Raw genomic sequence first — 27,705 nt, 5'->3', positions numbered from 1 at the left:
TAGTGTTGAAAACATTGTAGAAGAGGTATGCTTCAGTTATAGAAGGTTTTGGCAAGGTCACATTTGAAATGGTATTCACCTCCCTTTAAAGAAAAGATCATAAAGCAGGTCAGAAGATTGTTGATATTTTTCTGTATGTTGATATCATTCTCATCATGGTATTTGTGATCTTAGATATCATGATCCTTCACATCCTACATTGTCATTACATTGATTCTGAAACTCAGTAGACTTGCTGCATATTATCTACCTATGTTCAAAGTTTGGGAGAAGATTTGTAGCTTGGATGCTCATTGTTGTGGTTCTGTTCGCCGAGCTGGGAATTTGTAGATGTTTCGTCCCCTGTCTAGGTGACATCCTCAGTGCTTGGGAGCCTCCTGTGAAGCGCTTCTGTGATGTTTCCTCTGGCATTTATAGTGATTTGTATCTGCTGCTTCCGGTTGTCAGTTCCAGCTGTCCGCTGCAGTGGCCAGTATATTGGGTCCAGGTCGATGTGCTTATGGATTGAATCTGTGGATGAGTGCCATGCCTCTAGGAACTCCCTGGCTGTTTTCTGTTTGGCTTGTCCTATAATAGTAGTGTTGTCCCAGTTGAACTCAAGTTGCTTGTCATCTGAGTGTATGGCTACTAAGGATAGCTGGTCATGTCGTTTCGTGGCTAGTTGGTGTTCATGGATGCGGATCGTTAGCTGTCTTCCTGTTTGTCCTGTGTAGTGTTTTGTGCAGTCCTTGCATGGGATTTTGTACACTACATTTGTTTTGCTCATGCTGGGTATCGGGTCCTTTGTCCTGGTGAGTTGTTGTCTGAGAGTGGCTGTTGGTTTGTGTGCTGTTATGAGTCCTAGTGGTCGCATTAATCTGGCTGTCAGTTCAGAAATGTTTTTGATGTATGGTAGTGTGACTAGTCCTTTGGGTTGTGGCATTTCCTCATTCCGTTGTCTTTCCCTTGATGAAATTGCGGGGGTATCAGTTTTTGGTGAATACATTGTATAGGTGTTCTTCTTCCTTTTTGCAGTTCTGGTGTACTACAGTGTGTTGTGGCCCTTTTGAACAGTGTCTTGATGCAACTTCTTTTGTGTGTGTTGGGGTGGTTGCTTTCATAGTTTAGGACTTGGTCTGTGTGTGTGTATTTTCTGTATACTTTTGTGGTGAATTCTCCGTTCGGTGTTCTCTGTACCATCACGTCTGGGAATGGGAGTTGGTTGTCCTTTTCTTCCTCTCTAGTGAATCGGATTCCTGTGAGTGTGGCGTTGATGATCCGGTGTGTGTTCTCTATTTCTGTGTTTTTAATGATCACGAAGGTATTATCTACATATCTGACCCAGAGTTTGAGTTGAATTTGCAGTAAGACTGTTTGTTCTAACCTTTGCATTTCTGCTTCTGCTATGAGTCCAGAGATGGGTGAGCCCATGGGTGTGCCGTTGATTTGGTTGTTGAATGTGAAGTGTGTTGTGAGCACAAGTCCAGTAGTTTTAGTATGCAGTCTTTGTTGAAAGGTTCCCCGTCTTCTTGTCTGTTCTGTATGTCCAGCAGGTTTGCTATTGTTTCTCTGGCTAGGGTTTTGTCAATAGAGGTGAACAGTGCCGTTACATCGAATGAGACCATGGTTTCTTCCTTGTCTATGTGTATATTTCTGATGATGTCCAAGAATTCCTGTGTTGACTGTATAGATTGTCTGGATCCGCTGATCAGGTGTTTCAGTTTCTGCTGTAGTTCTTTCGCCAGCTTGTGTGATGGTGTCCCTGGTAGTGATACTATGGGTCTGAGTAGGATGTCTGGTTTGTGCACTTTAGATAGTCCATAGAATCTGAGGGTGTTGTTGCTTTCAGATTTCATTCTCTGTAGGTCAAACCTGGTTATCTGTCCGTTTTTTTGTAGATTCCTCAGTGTGTTGTTTAACCTATTGGTGAGCTGTGGGGTAGGGTCAAACCCCCTCTTTTGGTAGGTGTTGGTATCTGCAAGTAGTTGTTGCGCTTTTCATCAATAGATTAGATTAGATTACTTACAGTGTGGAAACAGGCCCTTCGGCCCAACAAGTCCACACTAACCCTCCGAAGAGCAACCCACCCAGACCCATTCCCCTATATTTACCCCTTCACCTAACACTACGGGCAATTTAGCGTGGCCAATTCACCTAACCTGCACATTTTTGGGCGGTGGGAGGAAACTGGAGTACCCGGATGAAACCCACGCAGACCCGGGGTGAATGTGCAAACTCCACACAGATTGAGGCGGGAATTGAACTCCCCCTCCACTCCTGGAAGCTTCCCTTGCCGCTGCAAGAGGTGCAAAATCTGCACCCATACCTTTCTGCTCACCTCCGTTCAAGGGCCCAAAGGATCATTTCACATCCGGCAAAGATTTTTCTGCACATCTAACACCTCATCAACTGTATCCTTTGCTCTCGATGTGGTCTCCTCTACATTGGGGCGGGAATTGAACTCTGGTCTCTGGCGCTGTGAGGCAGCAGTGCTAACCACTGTGCCGCCAAACAAACTCTTCAGCCCAACTGGTCTGTGCTGAACATAATCCCAAATTAAACTAGTCCCACCTGCCTGCTCCTGGCCCATATCCCTCAACCTTTCCCACACATGTACAGAACAACATCGATTATCCCAAAAAGACAGGCAGGGAAGTATTTGGCTTGGATAACTGATCTGATCATAAACAAAGGAAGCCATACGGGATTTGGAGATCTTGTTCGAATAATCCGAAATTCAGATAACTGATGTTTGGATAATCAAGATTGTTCTGTACTTATCCAAATATCTTTGGAATATTGTAACTGTACCCACATGCACCACTTCCTCAAAGTTAATTCCACACACAAACCAGCCTGTATAAAAAAAATTGCCTCACGTCTTTTAAAATCTCTCCTCACCTTAAAAATGTACCCCCAGTCTTGAAATGCCCAACCTAAGGAATACCCCTCATTTTATAAAATTCTTTCAGGTCACCTCAAATTCCTATGATAGTCCAGGCTCTCTTTATGACAAAGAGATGAACTGGAACTTAACCTGGAGCTACTTCAGGTCAGCATGTTCCAATTTTAAAGTTCATTTAACTCCTGATGTATAGGGGAAATTAATTTCATTCAAAACTAAGGTAATGTTGCATGCTCTGGACATCAATTTTACAGTGGTGGAGTCTCATTTTATTTGAGAGAAAGTGAGGACAACAGATGCTGGAGATCAGGTTTGAAAAGCATGGCACTGGTAGGGGTGGGGATGGGGGAAGAGCTATGATCTTGCAGTAGATGCAGGTTGGGCGGGGGGGGGGGGGGGAGGTGGTGATAGTCATAGGTCACTATCTCAGACACTTTCCTCCCCTTCCGAGACCTCTCCGTCTCCATCTCTGGTGACCGACTCAACACAGACATCTACTTCAAACCCAACAACTCCCACGACTACCTAGACTAACTCTCCTCCCACCACACCCCCTCCAGTAAAAACGCTATCCCTTACTCCCAATACCTCTGCCATATCTGTTCCCAGGAGGAGCAATTCCACTCTAAGACATTCCAGAAGGCCTCCTTTTTCAAGGACCACAATATCTCCTCCCACATGATCAACAATACCCTCCAGCACACCACCTTCATTTCCCGCAGCTCCGTCCTTGATATTCACCCTTCCAACTGCAACAAGGATAGAACCCAGGTAAAAACAATGACTGCAGATGCTGAAAACCAAATACTGGATTAGTGGTGCTGGAAGAGCACAGCAGTTCAGGCAGCATCCAACGAGCAGCGAAATTGACGTTTTGGGCAAAAGCCCTTCATCAGGAATCAGGATAGAACCCTCCTGGTCCTCACTTTACACCCCACTAATCTCTCAAATCAGTGCAAAATCCTCCCCCATTTCTGCCACCTACAATCAGACTATACCATGAGAGATTATTTCCCTCTCCATCCCTATCTGCATTCCGTTGAGACCAATCCCTCAGTGACTCCCATGTTAGGTCCACACCAACTCCCCCTCCACTCCTGGAAGCTTCCCTTGCCGCTGCAAGAGGTGCAAAATCTGCTCCCACACCTTTCCGCTCACCTCCATGCAAGGGCCCAAAGGATCATTTCACATCTGGCAAAGATTTTTCTGCACATCCAACACCTCATCAACTGTGTCCTTTGCTCTCGATGTGGTCTCCTCTACATTGGGGAGACAGGAGGCCAACTCACAAATGTTTCAGGAAACATCTCTGGAACACACACACCAACCAACCCCACCTCCCTGTGGCTGACCACTTTAACTCCCCCTCCCACTCCACCCTGGAAATGCAAGTCCTGGGCCTCCTCCACTGCCAAATCCAAGCCACCCAACGACTGGAGGAAGAACACCTCACCTTCTGCCTTCAGACCCTCCAACCACACAGCATCAACGTCGATTTCACCAGTTTCCTTATCTCCCCTCCCCCAACCCTCCAACTCTGCACTGCCCCCTTGTACTACACAATCTGCCCATCTTCCTTCCCACCTGTCCATTCTACCTTCCCTCTTCGATCTATCACCATTACCCCCTATCTGCATCTACCTGTTGTCTTGCCAGCTTCTTGCCAGCTAACTTCCCTCCTCCCCTGAGATGTTAAAGGGTTCTTTTGTTCCGCTGACCTGCAAGAAACCGGATGTCCCAAAAGTAGGGTGATACTTCCCGTCCCAAGGGTAGAATGCAAGGAACCCACACTCCTATCTCCTGCCATTCAGAGCCACTTGCATGGCCATCTCCCAATTATTCAAAGCAAAAGGATCCCACCACCATCCCCCATTCAGAAATCAAAACGAACATTGCAATCAAAATTCCGATTACTCCCTGCAGTCAAACAAAATGATTCACAACAGATCTGTCCATTAAGGGATAATTTACATTAAAATATGATAACTACATTGTGTCTTGAGTGGCATGTGACTGTGAGGGAATGACTGAGGGTTGTCTTGTGTGGACGTTACTGACTATAATGTGAAACTCTTGTACTGCATAAAGGAAGGACTATTTCTTTTGTTCAGAGAGCTTCTCTTGACACGATTTGCAGGCATTGTGAAGAGTGTTAAGTGATCCTCCAAAGCTTGCACTTAGTCATAGAGATGTACAGCATGGAAACTGACCCTTCGGTCCAACCCATCCATGCCGGCCAGATATCCCAACCTAATCTAGTCCCACCTGCCATCACCTGGCCCATATCCCTCCAAACCCTTCCTATTCATATACCCATCTAAATGCCTCTTAATTGTTACAATTGTACCAGCCTCTGGTAGCTCATTCCATACACGTACCACCCTCTGCATGAAAATGTTGCCCCTTAGGTCTCTTTTATATCCTTCCTCTCTCACCCTATATTTTGGCTGTTCATAGAAATTGGCATATTGAAGTTACATCAAGTGTGTAGGAACCTCAAGAGAAAAGAACTCAACATTTGGTGGCAGTTTTTTTTTAACTGCAGGGAGAAGTCAGAACCCTAACTGCAATGCTCACCTTGATCTCCGAATAGGGGGATGACAATGCAACTCTCCCACTCCGAATAACCAGGAAATGGCTCAGAATGGCAAGAGGTAGGAATGCAAACTTCCCTCACTCCACCCGCAAGACAGAAACCTACCACCCCACTCCCGGGACATCCAATTTCCTGCAGATCAGCAGAACAAATTAATCCTTTAACATCTCACATCCTCCTATTTATCTCTCAGCCACCCTCCCACCCTCACCGCCCCCTTCCTGATAAAGGGCTTATGCCCAAAAGGTCAACTCTCCTACTCCTCAGATGCTGCCTGACCTGCTGTGCTTTTCCAGTGCCACACTTTTGGACTCTTATTTTCCTGGAGCCAGTGTGTTCACTGGTTAAAATCAGTTATCCAGGTAGATTCTGAAATTGACTCTTGACTTCTTGAAACTGTTTGCAAACTTACTCTGAACCTTTCAATCTTGCACTCACCACAATTATCTCAGCAACACCTTCAACTGCTTTCCAAATTTTAATACTTTACACTCTCTTGGGAAGGTAATTTAACTGTATTGCTTTGGCATTAAAAGAGTAGATGGTGCAGCTGGTCTTCATGGATAATGACTGCAGTGTGCAGTTTGTTAATTTGCTCATGGCCAGGATGCCAACGTCGTTGACCCAAGTACAAACCATTAATGGGAGATAAAAATCATTTAAGTAATTATGTCACGATCAGTAAACCATGCTGTTGCTGAAACAGCATCCCCAACATAGCCAGAAATATTTACAGCAGTGAGATAGATAGATTTATGTTTGTAATAACGTCACAACACCAGTGATTTCATAAACAGAATGTAGAACACGACAGCACAGCAACAGGCCCTTCGGCCCACCATGTCTGTGCAAAGCATGAAGCCATTCTCAACTAATTCCATCTGCCTCCACATGGTCCAATCCAATTAGACTGGCCATGTTTTCCTCCAAATCATTTATGCAGCCAACGTACATCAGAGATCCCAGCACTAATCCCTGTGGAACACTACTATTCAAAACCCTCCATTCCAAATATACGAGTTAAGATTTAGCTTAACTGACCCCTCATCAAACCCTCATCCCCTAGAACTCTGTGGTGACAGAATCTGAGTTAACTTACGAGCTTGCATGCCAATGATTTCAACATCATAAGCTATTGGGAAGGGAGGTTAAAGTCCATCCTTCCACCGCTATCTTCTATCTCCTGTGACGCAGCCAGTTCTGTATCCATCTTGCCAGCTCACTCTTGATACCATGTACCAGTCTGCCATGACAGACCTTGTCAAAGGCTTTCCTGAACTCCAATTAAACATCAAACTGCTTTTCTCTCATCTGTGTCACCTCCTCAAAAAACTCAATCATGCTAATGAGGCACGACCTCCTTGGCACAGATGCCTAAGGGAAAGACAACAGAATGAGGACATGCCACAACCCAAAGGACTAGCCACACTACCATACATCAAAAACATTTCTGAACTGACAGCCAGACTACTGCGACCACTAGGACTCATAACAGCACACAAACCAACAGCCACTCTCAGACAACAACTCATCAGGACAAAGGACCCGATATACCCAGCATGAGCAAAACAAATGTAGTGTACAAATTCCCATGCAAGGACTGCACAAAACACTACACAGGACAAACAGGAAGACAGCTAACGATCCGCATCCATGAACACCAATTAGCCACGAAACGACATGACCAGCTATCCTTAGTAGCCACACACGCAGATGACAAGCAACATGAGTTCGATTGGGACAACACTACTATTATAGGACAAGCCAAACAGAAAACAGCCAGGGAATTCCTAGAGGCATGGCACTCATCCACAAATTCTATCAACAAACACATCGACCTGGACCCAATATACCGGCCACTGCAGTTGGAACTGACAACCGGAAGCGGCAGGTACAAATCACTATAAATGCTGGAGGAAACATCACAGAAGCGTTTCACAGGAGGCTCCCAAGCACTGAGGATGTCACCTAGACAGGAGATGAAACATCTACAAATTCCCAGCTCGGCAAACAGAACCACAACATCTACTTATGTTTTAAATGAATTCTTTCTCTGCCTTTTGAAGAAGATTTTCAAATAATCACACTACTCTGAGAAAAGAAAATATTCACCTGATCTCTGTTGTAAGACAACCCACTCAATCCAGCTATTAGTCAAATAAATGTCTTCTGACCTGCTTTATGACCTTTTCTGTAAAGGGAGATGAATACCATAGATAACATTTCAAATGTGGCCTTGCCAAAACCTTTTATATCTGAAGCATATCTATTCTACAATTGTTTGCAACAATACAAATCATAATATTTTATTAACTTTCTCAATTACTGTCTGCATATTAACATTTGCAACTCATATACAAGACATCAGATTGCTTTGCATCACAGAGCTCTTTTCTTCAAGTTATAACTATTCTTGTCTTTCCTGGCAGTTTGTGACTTGCAATTGTTTCTCCTATCTATGAGTGACTTCTTTCTCATACTAGGATGACCTTTGGTTTAACATTCGATATGATTACCAATACTGAGATCCCCACCAACGACATAGAGTCATAAAGTCAAACAGCACAGAAACAGACCCTTCGGTCCAACTCGACCACACTGACCAGACATCTCAATCTGACCTAGCCCCATTTGCCTGCATTTGTCCCATATTCCTCAAAAGCCTCCCTATTCATATGCCCATTCCAGGTGCCTTTTAAATGTTGTAATTGTATCCACTTCTACCACTTCCTCTGGCAGCTCTTTTGATACATGCACCACCCTCTGTGTGAAAATCTTACCTTTCAGGTCCTTCTTGAACAGTTGCCCTCTCATCTTCAAACCCAGGCCCTCTGGTTTTGGGCTGTCCCATCCTAGGAAAAAGACCTTGGCTATTTACCCTATCCATACCCTTCATGATTTTATAAACCTCTATAAACCTCACCCCGCAGACTTCAATTTTCCAGGGAAAAAAAAATCCTCTCCCTATATACCCTCCAGCTGAGGGTAAATCTTTGTAAGTAATTACCACATCACCACATGTGGAATCACCACATAAGTGTATGGCCAAAAGAGCAAGTCACAGGCTAGGAGTACTGCAGCAAGTTACTCAAGCGCTGACTCTGTAAAAACCTGCTCACCATGCACGGTACAATTCAGAAGTGCAATAGAATATTTCCACTTACCTGTATGAGTGCAGTTCCAATAACGGTCAAAACATTTGACACAATTCATGATAATCGGGTTAATCTTCATAATATTCACAAAAGTTCACGCTCTCAACCAATGACGCATATTAGCAGCAGTGTGTACTGACTACAAGATCTACAGAAATTCACCAAGACATCTTAGACAGCAACTTCCAAATCCACTACCATTCCCATTTTGAAGAACAAGGGCAGTAGTTATATGGGAATATCACCACTTGCAAGTTCCCTCCAAGCCACTCGTCATCCTGATTTGTAACTAACTGAGATACAGGATTTATTTACTTTTGCAAATGAATGGACTTGTTAGTGATAGACAGCATGGGTTTGTGTGGTTAGGGTCACGTCTCACCAACTTGATTGAGTATTTTGAGGAGGTGATAAGAATGTTTGATGAGGGAAGGGCAGTGGATAAGGTACCTCATGGCAGGCTGGTACAAAAGATAGAGTCTCATGAGATCTGGGATGTTCTGGCTAGATGGATGGAGATCTGGCTTGGTCATAGAAGACAGACAGTTGTGGTGGCAGGGTGCTATTTCAGAATGGAGATCAGCAACCAGTGGTGTTCGCAGAGATCAGGACTGGAATCTTTGTTTTTTGCAATATGTGGGAAATATAGGTGGTCTGATTAGTAAGCTTGCGGATGACAACAAAATTGGCAGAGATGCAGGTAGTGAGAAGGATTGTCAAAGGATACAGCAGGATATAGATAGTTTTCAGATATAGGCAGAAAAATAACAGATGTAGTTTAATCTGGACAAATGAGAGGTGATGCATTTTGGACTGTCAAATTCAGGTGTGAATTCTGTAATAAATAGCAGAACCATTAGGAGCATTGACACACAGAGGGATCTGGCATACAGGTCCCCACATCCTTGAAAGTGGTAAGACAGGTGGATAAGATGGTCAAGAAGGCATACAGAATGTTTGCCTTCATTGGCCAAGACATTGAATATAAAAGTTGGCATGTTATGTTACAGCTGTATAAAACTTCAGTTAGGCCACATTTGGAATATTGTGTGCAATTCTGGTCACCACACCAAGCGAATGACATGCATGCTTTGGAGAGGGTGCAAGGAAGGTTTACCAGGATGTTATCTGGTTTGGAGGGTTTTGGTTATGAGGAAAAGTTGGATGAACCCGGATGGTTTTCACTGAAAAGGTGGAGGTCGGTGGTGGGGAGGCAGGGTGACCTGAAAGAGGTCTACAAAACTATGAGAGGCACAGATAGGGTGGATAGTCAGAGGCATTTTCCCACGGTGGAAAGCTCAATTACAAGAGAGCACAAGTTCAAGATTAGGGGGAAAAGTTTAGAGGAGCAAGTGTGGGGAAAAGTTTTCACTCAGAGTGGGTGCATGGAACGCACTGCCAGTGGAGGTAGTGGAAGCAGGTATGTCAGCAATTTTAAGGCGTATCTTGATTGACACATGAACAGGAATGGACAGAAGGATAGAAACTGCATATGAGCAATAGGGACAGCATGATGACTTAATGGTTGGCATTGCTGCCTCACAGTGCAAGGCCCGGTTTGATTCCACTCTTGGGTCACTGTCTGTGTGGAGTTTACACTTTCTCCCCATGTCTGTCTGGGTTTCCTCCGGATGTTCCAGTTTTCTCCCACACTCCAAAGATGAGCATATTAGGCGGATTAGCTAAGCTAAATTGCCCAAAGTATGTGTCCAGGCCTGTGCGCCCTATTGGCCATGGGAAATGCAGGGTTACCGGGAGTGAGAGAGGGGATGGGGCTGGTTGAGATGGTCTTCAGAGGGGTGGTGTGGATTTATTGGGCTGAATGGCCTGTTTCCACACTGTAGGGACTCTATAAAAACAAAGGGTCTAAATAAGGACTGGAAAATGGTGAAGGCATGTAGGCTTGTTCCTGTGCTGTATTGTATTTTATAAATTACAGTTTCTTTGGCATTGATATGTTAAAGTCCTGGAACTCCCACCATTATAGTGTTGTCTAGTCTCTCCTTGAAATAGTATAGACAATTCCAACCCGAATGTTGTCAAAGAATTCACCCAGGTGTCCCACAATACTGAAACGCGTGATTCCATGACTCTATGAATATGAACACAAACCAGTACCGAAGTAAAACAATCCTAACTTTATTAGGAAAAAGGTTGCAGTAACTTTTAATACTAAACATGCTAGCCCTAATCTTATTTGGCCCTTTAGTGTTACAATACAACTCGAGTTCTTGTAGATTTACACAGTTGCACAATCTCCGACTCTGTCACTGGGTCTGTAAAGCTGCTTTCTTCCTCTCTCTCTTTCGGCATGGTCAGCTGTTCTCTGCCTCTTGCCATGCTGGTCTCCTCCGAAGGCCTCAGAGAATTCCAAAAGGGTGGTCTGCAGGAAAGCCCTGTTTTAAAACCTTTTTGATGGCTTCCTGGAACTTTCTATAGTTCTGACCAATCATGGTGACTTATTAATAGTTTGAAATAGAGTTGATCATGTGGATGGCATTCTACTGTTAGTTTCTTTTTGTAGCAAGATGCAGTGTCTTTCTCATTGGACCCTCTTTTGTTTAGTGGATAGAGTTGTTGGGGTTGGGGTCGGTGTGGGGGGGGCGGGGGGTGGTATGTTTGACCAGAATAACTGAATAACTGTTGTCTTTTTACATTATGGTAATGTAATTACCACTTGCTGTTGCTGTTGTGTTTGCTTTCTGTCTGGTAGTGGGTTTTAACATTTCAGACTGTTACTTTGCCAATGTACCCAGCATCCCTTGCTGTTTTGCCACGTTAGCATTCTATCTGTGTTTTAGCAGTCAGGAGGCTACTACATTGGCATCATGGATTAACCTACAGCACATGGACTGCAGTAATTCAAGAGTACAGCTCAGTGCCATATTTTCAAGGGAAATTTGGGATGGTCAGAAAGGGTTGAGCCATCCAGTGAAGCCATATCATCTGAATGAATTTGAGAAAAACATGCTCTCATTAAGTACATCCGTCATGAATACAGACGATCCAGCGTCTTGTCTATCACATGACTGTTGATGTCACTGCTACATTGTGATGTATGGGTGCATATCCTTTCTAATTGTGCTTCAGGGTTTACATTGCAGAAGTAAAATAATGACTCTTCACATAAAATACTTCTTGATGTGATTCCTAGTGCTTTCAAAAAACAAGTAAATCTTGAAGTCTCATCTCAAATTCAGAACGTCTCTGCACTGATTTTTTTTTAAAGTGTGAGTTGGTGCTTTTTAAAATCAAGATGCTTCAATTGGAACAAATAATTATATTAGTGAAGATGGATATATAGGTTACTTTGTTGTAACATATGAGATAAAACAATTGGGAGGATCACACTTTGATACAACCTGTCTAATTTTTCATGCATTTATATAAAAAATGCAGACCCAGTGACAGAGTCGGAGATTGTGCAACTGTGTAAATCTACAAGAACTCGAGATGTATTGTAACATTAAAGGGCCAAAGTTCAATGGTTTAATACCTTAACAGGGAAGACCATGGAGGAACAATGGCAGATATTTCTGTGTATAATGCAGAAGATGCAGGATCAGTTCATTCCTAAAAGGAAGAAAGATCCCAGGAGGAGACATGGGCGGCCGTGGCTGACAAGGGAAGTAAAGAAACATATAAGGTTAAAAGAGAAAAAGTATAACTTAGCGAAGATAAGCGGGAAAACGGAGGACTGGGAAGCTTTTAAAGAACAACAGAGGATTAGTAAGAAGGAAATACGCAGAGAAAAAATGAGGTACGAAGGTAAACTGGCCAAGAATATAAAGGAGGATAGTAAAAGCTTTTTTAGGTATGTCCAAGGCAAAAAAATGGTTAGGACAAAAATTGGGCCCTTGAAGACAGAAGCAGGGGAATATATTACTGGGAACGAAGAAATGGCAGAGGAATTAAATGGGTACTTCAGATCTGTGTTCACTGGGGAAGACACAAGCAATCTCCCTGAGGTAACAGTGGCTGAAGGACCTGAACTTAAGGGAATTTCTATTTGCCAGGATTTGGTGTTGGAGAGACTGTTAGGTCTGAAGGTTGATAAGTCTCCGGGACCTGATGGCCTGCATCCCAGGGTACTGAAGGAGGTGGCTCGGGAAATCGTGGATGCGCTGGTGATTATTTTCCAGAGTTCAATAGAATCGGGGTTGGTTCCTGAGGATTGGAGGGCGGCTAATGTTGTGCCACTTTTTAAGAAGGGTGGGCGGGAGAAAGCAGGAAATTATAGACCAGTTAGTCTGACCTCAGTGGTGGGAAAGATGCTGGAGTCTATTATAAAGGATGAAATTACGGCACATCTGGATAATAGTAACAGGATAGGACAGAGTCAGCATGGATTTATGAAGGGGAAATCATGCTTGACTAATCTTCTTGAATTTTTTGAGGATGTAACTCGGAAGATGGACGAGGGAGATCCAGTGGATGTAGTGTACCTGGACTTTCAGAAAGCTTTTGATAAAGTCCCACACAAGAGGTTAGTGAGTAAAATTAGGGCGCACGGGATTGGGGGCAAAGTACTAGATTGGATAGAGAATTGGTTGGCTAACAGGAAACAAAGGGTAGTGATTAACGGCTCCATTTCGAAATGGCAGGCAGTGACCAGTGGGGTACCGCAGGGATCCGTGCTGGGACCGCAGCTTTTTACAATATATGTAAATGATATAGAAGATGGTATCAGCAATAACATTAGCAAATTTGCTGATGACACAAAGCTAGGTGGTAGGGTGAAATGTGATGAGGATGTTAGGGGATTACAGGGTGACCTGGACAAGTTAGGTGAGTGGGCAGATGCATGGCAGATGCAGTTTAATGTGGATAAATGTCTGGTTATCCACTTTGGTGGCAAGAACAGGAAGGCAGATTACTACCTCAATGGTATCAAATTAGGTAAAGGGGCTGTTCAGAGAGATCTGGGTGTTCTTGTCCACCAGTCAATGAAGGCAAGCATGCAGGTACAGCAGGTCGTGAAGAAGGCTAATAGCATGCTGGCCTTCATAACAAGAGGGATTGAGTATAGAAGCAAAGAGGTGCTTCTGCAGCTGTACAGGGCCCTGGTGAGACCACACCTGGAGTACTGTGTACAGTTCTGGTCTCCAAATTTGAGGAAAGACATTCTGGCTATTGAGGGAGTGCAGCGTAGGTTCACGAGGTCAATTCCTGGAATGGCAGGATTGCCTTACACGGAAAGACTGAAGCGACTGGGCTTGTATACCCTTGAGTTTAGAAGACTGAGAGGGGATCTGATTGAAACGTATAGGCTTATGAAAGGACTGGACACTCTGGCAGGAGGGAACATATTTCCGTTGATGGGGGAGTGCCGAACCAGAGGACACAACTTAAAAATACGGGGTAGACCATTTAGGACAGAGATGAGGAGAAACTACTTCACACAGAGAGTGGTGGCTGTGTGGAATGCTCTGCCCCAGAGGGCAGTGGAGGCCCAGTCTCTGGATTCTTTTAAGAAAGAATTGGATAGAGCTCTTAAAGATAGTGGAGTCAAGGGGTATGGAGATAAGGCTGGAACAGGATACTAATTAGGAATGATCAGCCATGATCATATTGAATGGCGGTGCAGGCTCGAAGGGCAGAATGGCCTACTCCTGCATCTATTGTCTATTGTCTATTGTCTAAATAAGATTAGGGCTAGCATGTTCAGTATTAAAAGTTACTGTAACCTTTTTCCTAATAAAGTTGGGATTGTTTTGCTTTGGTACTGGTTTGTGTTCATATTCATAGAGTCATAGACAAAGACTTGCAAGATTTATGACATGGAAAATGGTCAATAAGTTTATTCAGTGACTGCATTGAGCCAACAGTTTTGAAGTGTATACAGTATTCTCAAATCATATTGAGATCACTGATGGTGACTGTTCAGCTAAGAAATAGAATTTTGTCAGGGAAACTAAATGAAGTAGAAGAAAAATAAACACATTTTAAAAACTGAGGTAACGTTTTCTTTAGTAGAAATGACTGCTTATAATTTTTAAGTAAAATATTAATATTATCACAAACCCCTGGCTTTTAACAATCATTTATTCATCAGTATAACAGTCTTATATAGATGTAGTATGTATTTACAACACATCAAAGGTTATTTTTAAACAGTTTTTCTGGAGTTTTGCAAATTAAAAGTATTTATGTACTATGTTGTGTGGCTTTGGGCATTTTAAGGAGGTTGAGTTTAAGACAGACTGGTCAAAGAAAACACCAGGTCAAGAAGTGACTTCAGCTGAGGCCTCTGCAAAATTCTATTTACTGCATGTTTATAATATATACAACTTGATATAACAGCCTGAGATAAAGCTGAATTTAACATTTCCTTGTTAAGTGATGATTCCCTGAATGATATTGGTCTACCATCTTCAATCGATGTGACTAACTCTGGCTGCACATTGTTAGGTATTTCCAGTGGAAAGTGGCTCTGTGACGTCATAAGGCTTCTCTCAGTTCATAAAGCCTTTACACATTTACAAATACCTATTTTGCTTTATAGCTTTTCCTCTGCTGGACTGGAAACAATGGATGGCCATCTCATAGGATGAAATTTAATCTTATTTCACCATCAGCAAAATAAAATCCAAGGGTACGTGAGTGATACAATGGAATTTAGAACCTGTAAGAAGCAGAGTTCTGATATTGTTTCAGATGCGGTGACATGCAGTACTATGGAAAAGGTGGTTCCTGCCTGTCTAAGGCAGAATGTTTGGATACAAAGACTGTTTTGTCCATAAGTGCAGAGGCAAAGTTAAATAGATTGGGAAATCTATATAAAAGAAAGGGCGATGCAAATAGCACAACTGTAAGATGAGTTGATGAAAGATTGCAGAGAGTGAGGGTGCGAATAACAATGATGAATACCTATTTTCCATTAGCAGCCATTAGAAAGGTCCAATGATTGATGGTTGTGCTGAATTGAGCATTATTGTAAATTCCGGCAGTGATGACTATGTTGTCAACAGAACACTGCAGAAGGAAAGAAGGCAATGAGAATCAAATTTGCAATGAGAATCAAAATCCCTTCTCTTAAGCATCTAAAGCCTCACATATCCAAAACTTCACTTCAAACTGTTAGATGCCACACTGTTGATTTGTGATGTGGGAATTGGACTGTAGCAGTAGAAATCTACCATGATTGAGGATATGGTAAGTCTCTTCTAAGGGTAAAAGGCTCAGATTAGTGTTGGCTCATTTACTATCAGCATGAATTAAGGTAAATGCAAATTGGGCTTACCGAATGTGACAGAACTAACATTCACAGAGTTGGCATTAACTCACAAGGACTGAAGTGCAGACAAAGACAAGCCAGAAGCAGAAGCAGGAGAACACTCGCCACAAAATGTTAGCAACATGAAACTGGCCTGAAGACTGATTGTTACTTCCATGTGTAGAGGAATCAAACATCAACACACTGTACAATGATAACAATTGCAATGATATCATGAAGATGTAAAGAATGTATTATGGAGTAGAAATAACTGAAGTGGGGCAGCATGTCCAAAAAAATGTGTATCTGCTGAGCAGTAAATAAAGAGCTGTGTCATGGCATCGATATCTCAAGATGGGAGTTATTGGCGAGGATACTGAGGGACAAGACCAACCAACATTTGGATAATCGAGGCTACGGATAGTCAGCATGGATTTGAGCACAGGAAGTAATGTCTGATAAACCTTTTAGAGTTTTCAAATAGGTAACCAAGAGGATAGATAAGGGTAAGGCAGTGGATGCTGTCTATATGGACTTTAATAAGGCCTTTGACAAGATCCCGCACTGCAGGCTAGTCATGAAGGTTAAGTCACATGGGATCTAGGGAGAGCTAGCTATCTGGATTCAAAATTGGCTCAATGGTAGGAAGCAGAGGGTTATTGTTGAACGTTGTTTCTCATATTGGACACCTGTGATGAGTGGTGTGCCATAGTGGTTAGTGCTGGGACTTTTGTTATTTACATAAGTGATCTGGATGTGAGTGTACAAAGCATAATTAGTAAATTTGCAGATGATACAAAGTTAGGAGGTATTGTTGATAGCAAGGATGGTGATCAAAAATTATGGATGGCTCTTAATCAGTTGGGGAAATTGGCTGAGGACTGGCAAATGCAATTCAATACAGACAAGTGTGAGGAGTTGCACTTTGGAAAATCAGACCAAGGTAGGATTTATACAATAAATGGTAAGGTCCTGAGGAGTGTTGTGGAACAGCGGGACCCAGGAGTACAAGTACATGGTTCACTGAAAGCAGTGTCACAAGTAGACAGAGTGGCAAAGAAGGCATTTAGCATGCTGAACTTCATCGGTCGAGGCATTGGATATAGGGGTTGGGAACATGGGAGCTATGTTACAGCTGAATAAATCATTGGTGAGGCTGCACTTGGAGTATTGTGCACAGTTTTGGTCACCCTGTTGTAGGAAAGGCATACGTACATTGGAGAGAGTGCAAAGAAGATCTACGAAGATGTTGCCAAGACTAGTAGGCCTGAATTATAGGCAAAGGTTGGCCAAGATAAGATTTTATTCCTTAGAACACAAGAGAATGAGGGGTAATCTTAATGAGATCTATAAAATCATGATAGGCATAGATAGGATGAATGCATACAGTCTTTACCCCAAGGATGGGAATTGAATAATAGAGGGCATAGGTTTAAGGTGAGAGAGGAAAGATTTAGAACGGATCTGAGGGGCAACTTCTTTATGCAGAGAGTGGAGCATGTATGCAATGGGCTGCTAGAGAAAGTGGTTGAGGCAACATTTAAAAGACATTTGGGTAGGTACATGGATGGAAAGGGTTTGGGGTTGCAGATGAAGTGCAGGCAGTCGGAACTAGCTGAGTGGGCGCCAAGGTCAGCTTGGACCAGTTTGGGCTGGAAGGCTTGTTTCCCACGCTGTATTACTCTATGACTCTATGACTCTCTATAACTAAATACTATTTGGGAGACTAATTGAACATAGACCCCACATTCTTGCTCGTAAAACTGGTAAAGATAGTGGCCCCAGAAAAGGAGGTCGACTCTGTGGTCAAGAAAGTAAAAATAAATCATTTTCAAAACTCACCATCAGGGACATCATGATCAGAGAAAAGACTGAGAACTGAAAGCCAGACATCAGTAAATGCTGACTTAAAATAGCAGGACATTTCAGTTTGTGGACATTCCAGTTGACAAATTGACCATTGCAGATTCAGGAATGGGATGTTTTGAAGAAAAGGTTTGTGAAGTGTAAAACCGCTTCAGGCTTTTCCATAAAGGACAAAAAGACCAGTTCGCTGTGTTATTGCCTGCAATGGGAACGATTATGAATGATCAAATGAAGACAGAGCATCGACACAGGGGGCGTACACCTTCAACACATTATCTGGGTTGACACTAATTGTTAAAGTTAACCTGAGAATGTAACTTTCTAAAAAAAAATTGTGAATTACATATGAAAGAAGTGAAACTAACATGGTCATTCTAACGGAAGAGAGACTAAAAAAAATCTTGATTGTTTGCTAAATGTATAATTTCAGTTACATCGCACTGTAAACTTTTCCTATAAATTTTGTGTCTTGCAATTATGTGCTCCACAACCACCTGATGAAGGAGCAGAGCTCCGAAAGCTAGTGCTTCCAATAAAACCCGTTGGACTACAACTTGGTGTTGTGTGATTTTTAACTTTGTACTCCCCCATGTCAATCTCTTTATCTGTCCCAATAGTCAATGGGTCGAATAAAAATATAATTTCAATACAAGTCTAAATGCAAATATATACAGATATAATCATTCCTTTATTCTTTCCTTTGTTGTATTTTGTGGTGTAAGAATAAAGTGTGTTTTGCTTCAAAGTTGATAGTTTGATCAATCGAATTTCGCAGGAATGCAACAGCTTACCTTTAAAATATGAAAAAGTTAGGGTCTGGGCTATCTCCTTAATCTATTTTGAGGGGGTCTGGTCCATGACTAATTGGGCGCTCTTGTCAGGATCAAAATCTCTAATTCCAGGTTTTGTTTAGGATTGTTGGTCTCAAATGGTATGAATTAGTGTTTGTCTTTGTGTTGGGTGTTGAATTGAGTTGATTTAAACAGAGTGTGCTTTGTGTAGTAATGGCTCTTTCAGTCACTAAGAGTTTCCTGGGGTTGAAGAAGTCACTTTGGTTGTTTTGCAGCAAGTGAGTAAGGCAAAACTTTTGGAATTAGAAAACAAGCTGGAATTGGAGTAGGCTGTGTCTGAGGAAAGGGAAGATAATTGTGGCAAAGTCACAGCATTTATAACTGCCCTGAATGCCAATGAAATCTTTCGAAATAGGTAATGATAAATTGCAAATGAAGCAGCATAACTTAAAGGCAATAGGAAAAGAAAGCTATAACTCTCTTGAAATGCTTACCTAAATAACAGATACATTAACTATTACTAATTACCTTCTCCAATATAGTAACATCCCATAAGCACCCTCTATGAAAAGGTAAATTCTTAAGAATAGATGGTCTCACATGCAAATCCAGCAGTGTGAAGAAAATCCCAGCTTTTAGCTGTGACTGAGAGCTTCCACATCTTCAAAGTAGACAAAAATGGAGGCTGGAAGAACACAGCAAGCCAGGCAGGATCAGGAGGTGGAGAAGTCAACGTTTCGGGTTGAAACTCTTCATCAGGGTTGGGGAGGGGGAAGGAAGTTCAGAAACAAATAGAGGGAGTGGGGTGGCTTAAACAAAACATCCTGATTCTATTGGAGTTTGACCCTTCCCATTTATGTTGCTTCCATTGTCCCCACTTTCAAGAAAATCCCAAGGCTGACAAACTGTTTACTCTAGTAGTTTTGTGTAGACTGCTCAATGCCTCTGCCTTCAAACCTCTCTTTTAAAAATGGACAAAATACACCTATTAAAGCCTATATTACTATCACAGGGATCACATCTATCCATTTCCTAAAAATATCCACGATGATCAAAATATACTTAAATCCATCTTTACAGGGTGGTAAATGGCCAACATCGTCTACTTGAAGGTCAGACTTCAGTTCTGCATTCATAGTATACTAATACTTAGTATGCATAACTCTCCTTTATTGGATTGTTTCTGGCACAGATGATACAATTGTCAACATTGTGTTTTATGTTTTCTCCCAATTCCAGTCACCAATGTAGTGTCTTAATTTTGTCAGTTATAGTTTCTGTCCCTGGGGCATTGACAAATTACTTGATTTCAATTCTGGACTGGTACCATGTCTCATCTATCTGTGAGAACAAGTCCATCATTAGGACTTAACTTGTCTTCCGACTTACTAGACAGGGTGGGGATCATTGCCTCCTGTACTTGCTTTAAGTTGGCGTCACTGCTCTGAGCCTATACCAAATCTTTGATCTTGATTTAGCTCACAGCGATGGCAATATCTTTTAATATTAGCAAAATACTGTACTGCCCAGAGCAAGGCCAGCAAATGCTTCTCACATGTAGAGAAGCCCTGCCTCACTTGTGAAATAGTATAGAGGCATATGCTTCTGGTCTGTGTGAAAGTACAACTGTCAGTGTGGCACCCATAACTGCAACATCCAAGGTGAAGTAAAGTACTGGGGCAGGTACCTGCAACGTGGGGCCTATGGTAGGACTTGTTTTAATTCAGCATTTGTCCATGTGCTGTCAGTCCATTCCCACAGAACATTCCTATTAAAGAGGTTGGAGAGTGGGGTAGCTTAAGTGGCAAAATCATCAACGTAGTTCTGACAGTATCCCATGAAGCCCAGATAGGAACACAACAAGCTCACATCCCTGGGGAGGGGAAAAAGGGTTATGGCCTTGATTCATTTCCTTCCATTTCATGTTTCCCCTGAGCCATCAGAGTTCCCAAGTATGAGATGAGGGACTCATGATCTGTGCCTTCTTGGGGTTAATGGTTTCTTTAACAGAGTCAAATGTTTGGTCCTTGTCTCTGTATGTGCCAAGCTGTCTAATCAGAAAATGTCACTTGCCCTTTAACCAGCTTCTCATGAAATATCAATCAAGAATTGTGAAAACATTGTGTGAAGCAGGTCCATATGTATCTTTGGCCCTGAAATATAAAGGTAATTTCTTATTGGCTGTGTAGGTGGAGGGTTTGAACCAAAATCCATTACTAATATCCAGTAAAGCTTGTTCTTCAATTTCCTCTCAGTTTGTCTTATAATCACTAACCCCCATCTGGTTTTACAATCATAAATCCATGTACCATTCCCATTTACACGAAAAGCTGGGAGTTTAATTTTTCAATCTTATCCTGGCATTTTGAACAGTGCTCCATGTGGGCTCTGTTTTATTTGCCTGCCTGGTGCAGGTCTCTGAGAAAAACCTGTAGGTTTTTACATTTGTCAGTCAGCTCCTCCACAGCTTTTTGACTATGTATTGTTCCTCCTGGTACATGCTATCACACTGGGTCTGAAACTGTCCCAAGTGAACCAACATTCACCTGGTTCCTCTGCTCCTGCTCTGCTGCTTTGCCTCTTACTTTCTCCAGTTCCTGCTTCACTTTCTCCAGCAACTTTACAGCAGCAGTGGGATTGGTGACAGTGAGTACCAGGGGGCTGCTGGGAAGGTATATTTTCCACTTAAAGACTTACCTGGTGGATCAGTGGCCTCTCTTTGCAGCAGCAGCAGGAATGGTGAGAGCGAGGACTAAGAGGCTGCCTTCAAGGTAAATTTTCCACTTAAAGATTTAACTCATGAACAGGTGAAGCGGAGGCACAACAGGAGTAGACATGGGCATGTGGATTGCTGGACATGTGAACTGATACATTCAGGCTGTGGCTACACCCAAGACACTACACGTGTAGTGTTTCTGATCCATCTATCTCCTCTAATAAAAAAAAGTTTGTGGATATTGGGTAAGTAAGGGTTTTTTTTCACTTATTTAATCTCTCTTGGTAATTTAGAACGGGGGCGGGGGGTGGAGGCTCGGGCAGTTGCATGTTCCTCTTGCAGGATGTGGGAGGGAAGGGTCACCACTGGTGTCCCTGCTGACTTCACCTGTGAGACGTGCACCCAACTCCAGCTCCTCACAGACCACGTTAGGACACTGGAGCTGGAGCTGGAGCTGGATGAACATTGGATCATTCAGGAGACTGAGGGGGTGATAGGTAGGAGTTATAAGGAGGTAGTCACAACTAAGTTACAGGACAAAGGTGACCATTAGGAGAGGGAAAGGGAACAGGCAGACAGTGCAGGGACTCCTTGTGGCCATTGTCCTCAGTAATAAGGATACTGTTTTGGATACTTTTGGGGGGGATGAACTACCAGGGGAAAACTACAGCAGCCAGGTTTCTGGCACTGACCCTGGCTCTGTGGTTCAGAAGGGAAGGGGGCAGAATAGGAGAGCGATAGTGATAGGAGATTCAATTGTGAGAGGAACAGACAGGAAATTCTGTGCTCACGAATGAGACTCCCAGATGACCATAAGACCATAAGACCATAAGACCATAAGACATAGGAGTGGAAGTAAGGCCATTCAGCCCATTGAGTCCGCTCCGCCATTCAATCATGGCTGCTGGGCACTTCAACTCCACTTACCTGCATTCTCCCCGTAGCCCTTAATTCCCCAAGACAACAAGAATCTATCAATCTCTGCCTTGAAGACATTTAGCGTCCCGGCCTCCACTGCACTCTGCGGCAATGAATTCCACAGGCCCACCACTCTCTGGCTGAAGAAATGTTTCCGCATTTCTGTTCTGAATTTACCCCCTCTAATTCTAAGGCTGTGTCCACGGGTCCTAGTCTCCTCACCTAATGGAAACAATTTCTTAGGATCCACCCTTTCCAAGCCATGTATTCCAAGCCATATATCTCTATTAAGTCTCCCCTTAATCTGCTAAACTCCAATGACGATGGTGTGGTGCCTCCCTGGGTGCCGGGGTCAGGGATGTCTCGGATCGAGTCTACAGTATTCTTAAGGAGTTTGGAGAGCAGCAAGATGTCCTGGTACATATTGGTACCAATTACATAGGTAGGGAAATGGAGGAGGACCTGAAAATTGAATATGGGGAGTTATGTTGGAATCTAGAAGGCAGGATGAGCAAGATTGCTGCCGGTGTCACATGCTATTGAGACGAGGAATAGAGAGTGAGTGCAGATAACATGTGGCTGCAGGGCTGGTGTAGGAGGAAGGGCTTCAGATATGTGGATCATTGGGATACCTTCTGGGGAAGGTGAGACCTGTACAAGAAGGACAGATTGTAACTGAACTGGAGGGGAACTGATATCCTGGGTGGGAGGTTTGCTAGAGTTCCTCGGGAGAATTAAACTAGACTTTGGTTGGGGAGGTGGGGTGGGGGGGGGGGGGGTGGGGGGGGAGGTGGAACCTGAGCTACAGATCAGACAATGGAGTAGGTAGTGAACAGCCAGAGAGTGTGATGGGTTAACGTATGTTTATTTTAATGCAATAAGTATCAGGAATATGTGTGACAAATTCAGAGCATGGATCAGTACTTGGAACTATGATGTTGTGGTCATTACGGAGACTTCGATATCACAGGGGCAGGAATGGTTGTTGAATGTTCCAGGGTTTAGATATTTCAAAAGCAATAGGGAAGGAAGTAAAAGAGGTGGAACAGTGGCATTGCTAATCACAGCTGTAGAAATGAGGGTTTGTCTACAGAGTCTGTATGGGTGAAACAAGAAAGAAGCAGCCACTTTATTGGGAGTTTTCTGCAGGCCCACAAATACCAACAGAGACACAGAGAAGCAGATTGGGAGGCAGATTTTGGAAATATGCAGAAGCAAAAGGGTTATTATCATGGGTGACTTTAATCTCCCTAATATTGATGAGAATTTACTTAGTTCATATCGGAGTTTGAACAGTTTTTGTCAGGTGTGTCCAGGAAGGGTTCCTGACGTAATACGTAGATAGGCCGACTAGAGGGGAGGCCATATTGGATTTGATGCTTGGCAATGAACCATGCCAGGTGTCAGATCTCTTGGTGGGAGAGCATTTCAATGAAAGTTATTACAACTTCCTGTACTTTACTCTACTCACGGAGAACGATAGGAGCAGATGATATGAGAAAATATTTAATTAGGGAAGGGGGAATTACAATGCTATTAGGCAGGAACTGGAGTGCCTAAGTTTGGAACAGATGCTTTCAGGGAAATGCACAACAGAAATGTGGAGGCTGTTTAGGAAGCACCGGCTGATAGTGCTGGGCAGGTTTGTCCCACTGAGAGAAAGAAGGGATGGTAGGTTGAAAGAACCTTGGATGACAAGAGATGTGGAACATCTAGTCAGGAGGAAGAAGAAAGCTTCCTTAGGTTGAGGAGGCAAGGATCAGCCAGGGTGTTAGAGGGTTACAAGGTAGTTGGAAAGGAATTGAAGAATGGACTTAGAAGAGTTAGAAGGTGGCATGAAAAAGCTTTAGTGGGTAGGATTAAGGAAAACCCTAAAGTATTCGACACTTATGTGAGTAACAAGAGAATGGCCAGAGTGAGGGTAGGGCTGATCAGGGATAGTCAAGGGAACTTGCATATGGAGGAAGTTGAGGAGGTCCTTAATGAATACTTTGTTTCAGTATTCACTATTGAGAGGATTCTTGACATTTCTGAGGATAGCATGAAACAGACTGATATGCTTGAACAGGTTGATGTTAGGAAGGAGGATGTGGTAAAAATTTTGAAAAACATAAGGATAGATAAATCCCCTGTGCCAGACAGGATATTCCCTAGGTTTCTATAGGGAGCAAGAGAAGAGTTTGCTGCACCTTTGATGATGATCTTTGCATCCTCACTGTCCACTGGAGTAGTGCCAGATGATTGAAGTGGCAAATGTTATTCCCATGTACAAGAAAAGGAATAGGGATATTCCTGGGAATTACAGACAAGTTGGTCTTACGTCAGTGGTGGGCAAAGTATTAGAGAGGATTCTGAGAGATAGGATTTATGATTACTTGGAAAACCATAGTTTGACTCAAGATAATCATCATTTCTTTGTGAGGGGCACAAATCGTTTTGAATTCTTTGAGGATGTGATAAAACACATTGACGAAGGTAAAACAGTGGATATCATATACAAGGATTTTAGCAAGGTGCTTAATAAGGTTTCTCATGGTAGGCCCATTCAGAAAGTAAGGAGGCATGGGATTCAGGGAAACCTGTTTGTCTGGATAGGAATTGGCTGGCCCATAGAAGACAGAGGGTGGTGGTGGATGGAAAGTATTCAGCCTGAACATTGTTAATCAGTGGTGTCCTGCAGGGATCGGTTCTGGGACCTCTGCTCTTTGTGATTTTTATAAATGACTTGGATGAGGAAGTGGAAGGATGGATTAGTAAGTTTGCCGATGACATGGAGGTTAGTAGAGTTGTGGGTCATGTGGAGGGCTGTTGCAGATTGCAACTGGACATTGACAGGATGCTGGGCTGATCAATGGCAGGTGGAGTTGAACCTGGAAGAGTGTGAAGTCATTTACTTTGGAAGGTCAAATTTGAATGTAGACTATAGGGTTAAATGCAGGAGGAACAGAAGGATCTTGGGGTCCATGTCTATAGATCCCGCAAGGTTGCCACCCAAGTTGACAGGGTTGTTAAGAATGTGCCTGGTGTGTTGGCTTTGATGGGGGATTGAGTTTAAGAGTCACGAAGTTCTGTTCCAGCTCTGTAGAGTCCTGGTTAGACCACACTTGCAATATTGTGTTCAGTTCTAGTCACCTCATTATAGGAAAGATGTGGAAGCATTAGAGAGGATGCAGAGGAGATTTACCAGGATGCTGCCTGGACTGGAGGGTATGTCTTATGGAGCAAAGAAGGATGAGAGGTGACTTGATAGAGGTTTACAAGATGTTGAGAGGCATGTATAGAGTAGATAGCCAAAGATCTTTTTCCATAGCAGAAATGTCTATCATGAGGGGACATAATTTTAAGGTAATTGGAGGAAGGTTTAGGAGAGATGTCAGAGGTAAGTTCTTTACTCAGGTTGGTGGAAGCATGGAATGCACTGCCAGCAGTGGTAGTAGAGACAGATATATTAGAAACTCTTGGATAGGCACATGTAAGTTCGAAGAATGAAGGATTGTAAGTTAGTTTAAGCTTAGAGTAGGATAAAAGGCCGACACAATATCAAAGACAGAAGGACCTGCACTGTGCTGTACTGTTCTATGTCCTTTACATTCTCAATTCCTAACCTCACAGCTGCTCCATGCAGTTGGTTACTGCGATAGCTTTGCTGGGGTTTAAAAAATGTTTCTTTTCAGCTTTCCACATTGTTCCAACCAGTTCTGTCCTGCGGGTCCCAGACTTGATATTTGGTCACTGCAATGGTTGATCCTTCAGACCACTTCTTATTTACAGTATGTACTTTCTTAGTACCTCCTTTGCCTCTAGGGACTGTGCTGTTTCTTCTGTTGTTTCTTTGTAATTTACTATTTTCTCTTTCTTTGTCTCTTTCTTTCTTCCTCCTCGGTCACTGACCCTACATCACTGCTTTTCACTGTCTGCAACTCTATGTCCCTAAGCCTTTTCAAGACTCATTTTTTATGGGACCCAAGCCCTAATCTTGCTTCCCTGCAATCTCGTAGGTCCCCAACCCCAACATTTGATTTCTCACCATCTCACAAATCCTCTGACTCATATTTGGCTTCCTGCCCTCTGTTTTCTGTGACCCCTCAAGCCTTTGCGTACTAGCCAATGTTACGTTTCCTTTTTTAATGGATCACTGACCCTGTTTGTCCTCCTCATGTTACAAGCACTTGGTTTGGGGCCCAATCACTGGTCAGAAATTTTCACCCTCTTTCATCCACTTGAATCCTGGCCATCACGTGGGGTAGCTGTCCTCTTAATCCAGGCTCAGGTTCGATGTCCAAGAGTTCAAGGTTGGAGGCAGTTGACTTTGGAGGTTATACAAACACTTCTAATAGAAGACCTTCCGTGGTGCCAATGTTGCTGAAGCATTCTTGCCAATGAGCTGGACAAAGGGACAGAGAATTTGGTTTCCAGTTCAACTTGATTTTGTTAATAAACTATTCGTTATTAAGACATGACATGAACATTCCTAAATTCCCACAATATTTAATCTATATGATCTATCCATCTGAGAAAGGATATTAGCCACAATGATTCATGTGTTTGAACTGGACCATTGGAATCTCCTTCCTCTTCGACCTAGGGCTGGCTCTCTTCTTTGAAATGGGCCTCGCAATCCAGGATGGATCTCTCTTTCTCTCTCTCTTGAGGTGGTTGGAAATTCATTGCTGACAAGTTAAGTCTTCACTGAGTCTTCATTGAATGGGAGATTCCCAGGTCTGTGTTCATTTCCCCCCTGGGCTCAGACCTTCCAGAATGTTCCTTGGCATTTGGCCAATAAGGTCATGAGCTAGGTTCAAATCATCCAATAGGACCATGCCAACACCCTACACTGCCATACCAGGAGGGATGTAAGGTGCATATACTCAGACAGTCAAGGTGCCAGAAGATCTGATCAACACTTTTCAAATACACAACTTTTGGGCTTGTTGTATCTTGATTTCACTGTTCTGTATAGCCTTTAGCTGCTGACTGCTGTCTAATTTAATTAATTTAGCTTGGGCTAAATTCTGTCAGTCCCAATGTCTCTGGCCATGGGCCAATTTATAATGTCCAATGTTGGACACATGTTTACTTGACAGCATCAATATACCTCAAATAGAAAGAAAAGAAAGAACATTGAATATCTTAAAAATCTTTATTGACAATAAAGTATTTTGACAGTGTAGTCACTATTGTAATATAGAAATGATACTAAACACAAAAATAACCTTTTTCTTCCTTGACTGACTCTGATTAAAACTCCATCTATTCCTTATCCAGAAGCACTTTGTTTCAGCTTGTGTTGTTGCTGCAACATTTGCTCTTTCACTTTCAATGCTGAATGATTTTAGCTATTTGGATTAGCTGCACTATCAGTTGGTTTACATAATGGCAGGATGACCTTGTCCATATGGAATAAAGCATCATTTTGCATTAAAAACTGTCAAGAAGAATAATATCTTTCATGCTCTTGAAATGACCGAATGACCTTTTTCTTCTCTGTTAAAGTGCATTGTTTTTGTTCCCACAAGATATTAGACTTTTGTTTTGATGTTATCAAGCGTTTCAGTTTCAGCTA

The sequence above is a fragment of the Chiloscyllium punctatum genome, chromosome 9 (genome assembly GCF_047496795.1).
Source record: "Chiloscyllium punctatum isolate Juve2018m chromosome 9, sChiPun1.3, whole genome shotgun sequence".
NCBI lineage: Eukaryota > Metazoa > Chordata > Chondrichthyes > Orectolobiformes > Hemiscylliidae > Chiloscyllium > Chiloscyllium punctatum.
The sequence above is the reverse complement of the archived record's forward strand: the minus strand, read 5'-3'. Positions refer to the sequence as shown.